Here is a 4,144-nt window from a genome sequence, read left to right as displayed (position 1 = left end):
CACTTTATAACTAATAAGGCGCTTGGTGCACTGTAGTACAGGTAAAAAGACTTTGCCTTGAGCCCAACTTGAGACTTGGGCTCATTTCCAAATAACGTTAACTTAGCTAACGGGAACGGATTACTGTGTTTCCAGCAGTTTTCTGAGGGGACGAGCTAACGTTAGACGCTGAGCAGCAAAAAAAAGCTTAGTTCAGAGTTTGTTTTTAGTTTTTATTTCACTACTTTGTCCTAACTAACGTTTTTCGTCGTGTTTTTCACTCTGTTACAGGCTGCCAGAAAGTCTCCGTCTCTACGGTGAGCCATGCTAACGTTATTGTTGCGGTTCCTTTTTAAACTAAAAATCTGTTTTAAATTCATGATTGGATAATGATTAAATGAAACTAGATTAATAATGTAACGATTCAATTCTAGATGTTTACTTTTGTAAATACTGCGTGACTTTGACGTATTTTAATTTGTTGAATATCTAAAGTTTACGCTGGAGAGGTTGCCATGGAAACAGGGCTGCAGCAAGACACCTGACACTCAAACTCCGTCTCTCGGTGCTGCTGTTGTCGTCGCTGCTTTTAGGTAAGTTTAGTGCTTAAAATCACACAAGTATTACATATAACTGTTCCTTACTTGTAATTGACTCGTTTCTGTTGAATATTTACTTTGTAGAAATGGTTTAATGTCTTCGAAAAAGTTCGTTAGCATCTCACAGATGAGGTATGCTAACTCTAGAGATTGAGCTCTTGTTTATGACACTTTTTTTATTTTTTTTGCTGACAGATTGTCTGTGGATTATTGGAAGTAGGCTCATTTATTGAACCTAAATGGCTGAAAACAAGTGAAAATGCTTTTTGATCTTGTAAGATAAACACATACTGACAAAATATGTTCTTTCAGGAGGACAGAAATAAAGCCTCCACAACAGAAGGGAAGCTCCAATGTTTCAAAATGTCTGAATAGAGCTGCTGACAGAAGCAGGAAATACAGGTGAACCGAAGAAGCTCATAAAAATAACTTAATATGCATTTTCACACAATATATTTAACCTATATAACCATGTGTCTGTTAATTTATTTGGCTAAATTAAATATTTATTTATTATAGTAATTTTAAGAAGCTTTTCACAGCCAAATGTAACTACTTAACAATAAAAACATATTCTGTTATATAATTGTAGTATATTATGTATTCTTTTTTCTGCATTGTACCTGTACTTTAACTTGTTTAATCTTCCAATAAACCAGCAACTGCATACTAAATATTGTGGTCTCTGTGACAAATTGCATGTTTTGTTCCTAGATTCTTCCATGATGATGGCCTGTTGCAATCTGCAGACTCAGAGTGAACCTTCTTCTCCAAAGTGCTGGAAACCAATGATCTAGTAAGTAAAATATCAAACATACACTACTGTTTCGTAAGTTTTGGTATGGTAAAGTCTCTTCTGCCCACCACAGCTGTGTGTATTTGATAAATAATACAGTTAAACAGTAATATTGTAAAATCAATACAATTTAAAATGATTGTTTTCTATTTTAATATAGTTAGAGAAGTAATTTATTTATGTGATGCAAAGCTACATTTTCAGTATCTTTACTCCAGTCTTTAGGGTCACATGATCATTCAGAAATCATTAATCATGTGTTTGACTTAATGCAGGAGGATATTTTGATGAATAAAAAAAGTTTCTTTTTTAATTTACAGCATTTGTTTGAAACATAAATGTTTCCTTTAACTTTTGATAATTGATAATGATAAGACATTGATAATTAGAAATTAAAAATATTTTTTGAGCAGCAAATCAGCATATTAGAATGATTTCTGAAGGATCATGTCACACTGAAGACTGGAGTAAAGATGCTGAAAATGCAGCTTTGATAAAAATAAATTTAATTTCACAATATATTCACAAAAATCTGCTGTTAAATTGTAATAATATTTTACAATATTATTGTTTTTACTTCATTTTTGATCAAATAAATGCAGCCTTAGTGAGCAGAAGCGACTTATTTCAAAGACGTAAACTTTTGAAAGGTAGTGCACATTACAGTTATGATGTACCTCACACTTACAGGGCTAGTTCACCTAAACATGATTTAGGTAATCATTAATTACTCACGCCCATGTTGTTCCAAACCCGTAAGACCTCCGTTCATCTTCTGAACACAAAATAAAATATTTTTGATAAAATCCAAGAGCTTTCTGACCCTGCATAGACAGCAAGGGTACCACCATGGTCAAGACAGAGAAGAGTATTAATGACATTGTTAAAATTGTCCATGTGACATCTGTGGTTCAACTGTAGTTTTATGAAACTATGAGAGTAATTTTGTGCACAAAGGAAACTAAATTTGTATTCTTGTGGCATCATAAAATGAAGGTTGAATCGCTGATGTCACATGGACTATTTTAATAATTCTTTTACTACCCTTCTGTGTCTTGACCGTGGTAGGGCCCTTGCTGTATATGCAGGGTCAGAAAGCTCTCAGATTTCATCCAAAACATCCTAATTTGTGATTTGAAGATGAACAAAGGTCTTACAGTTTTAGAATGACATGAGAGTGAGGAATTAATGACAGAATTCTCATTTTTGGGTGAACTAACCCTTTAAATGATACTGTGGCATATGTAGTCCATTCTGTAGAGACTGTGTCTGTTCCCTGAATACTGAGGGCAAATAGTATTTTTACCTTTGCTTCTATAAAAATCCTTATTGTGATTAAACCAGATCACAATAAGCACAAATACAGGCATTAATACTTGGCCTGTAATGAGGTTACAAAACTCTGATAATAAAAAATTGATAATAGTGAGGATATACCAAAATCCACTAAAGTATAAGTAGCAAAATTTTTGTATTTTATTCTTTAACTTTAAAATAGTCTTTCTGATAATGTCCATGGGTCAGGTACAATCTTTTTGTTTAAATTAATTTAAAATACACATTTTTAGCTAAGCATTCACATAACATTGCACTACAGTTATATGTCATTTAAATAAATCATCCTTTGTCTGAAATAATATGAACAGCTGCTATGCTAATCTTTCTCCTTTTGCTTTCCTGTTTCTTTCTCTGGATGCCCATCCCAAGGTTACCAGAGGTTACGCCAGTTCAAGATCGGATCCAGCCTTACTTGTGAAGACTTCAGAAGACCGCAACACTCAAGTCTTCAGATGATGCCAGCTGTACATGGACATACAAAACTGTGAAATATTATCCATATATTGCCTTTAAGGGTATCAATTTTCAACCCGCTTTGTATTATTGCAGTGTTTCTAATATCTGTAAATCTGTAAATGAGTTATGTGTACCTATAAATCCCTTTTTACTTATAAGCAACACTCTGCAGGATGACTCATAATGAAATGATGAGTTTTGACAAAACACTTTTTGCATCAACAAAATACTGCGTTTTGCATCATGCAGCAGAGTTTTGCTGACGAATAAACTGGGGATTTCTGAGAAATCTTTTACATATATTAACAACTTTGTAACATACAAAGTGGATTGAAAATTGTTGAACTTACCCTTTAATAATGTTAAATGATTGTGTTTAACTGAACACTTCACTGGAGACTTTAGTAAGGTTTTATCATAAAAGATTTTAAAATTTGTATCATATAACTTAAAACATTTTAACTGCTGTAGTGTTTGCTCAGTTTTTATTTTGTGTTCATGTAGCTCTCGTAATATTGTACATCGGTTTTTGCCATGAAGATAGATTAGATTCTGATGTGGCAATGAAAATAGATAATTACCTTTATCTTTGAGATGCTGTCATATGGACATTTTTTTGTTGCTAAAAGATGTTTCCCAGTAAGTCTCAATCACCTCTGGCTGATTAAAGTTTTTTTTTTTTTTTTACATTGTAACCTTGGAAAAATGCATTTTCTGTAAACCTACTTTGAAATGATAAGTATTATGAAATGTGTATATAATTATAGAGCAGTTAACCATGGTTTTTCAATAGCAAAACTGTAGCAACTATAAGTGTAGTAAACAAGTTTTTTTTTTTTTTTTTTTTTTGTTCATAAGGTTTTGATGCCATGGTTCTACTATAGTTGAATTGTAGTAATACTAAAGTAAAACTGTGGTAAGCATGACTGTAGTAACCATAGTTTTTTAAAATCATAATAAATGTGGTTGCTATGGT

At 32.5% G+C, this 4,144-nt stretch overlaps 1 long non-coding RNA gene across 1 annotated transcript; it reads left to right on the top strand.

Moving 5' to 3' along the window:
- The first annotated feature begins 494 nt into the window (after window positions 1-494).
- Window positions 495-3,924, top strand: LOC141302401 (uncharacterized). The gene is made up of 4 exons (XR_012342388.1): window positions 495-572; window positions 891-980; window positions 1,293-1,374; window positions 3,082-3,924. It is a non-coding gene; the product is annotated as an uncharacterized lncRNA (long non-coding RNA).
- The last annotated feature ends 220 nt before the right edge of the window (window positions 3,925-4,144 follow it).

The sequence above is a fragment of the Garra rufa genome, unplaced genomic scaffold, assembly GCF_049309525.1.
Source record: "Garra rufa unplaced genomic scaffold, GarRuf1.0 hap1_unplaced_001, whole genome shotgun sequence".
Classification (NCBI taxonomy): Eukaryota; Metazoa; Chordata; class Actinopteri; order Cypriniformes; family Cyprinidae; genus Garra; species Garra rufa.
The sequence above is the reverse complement of the archived record's forward strand: the minus strand, read 5'-3'. Positions and strand labels throughout refer to the sequence as shown.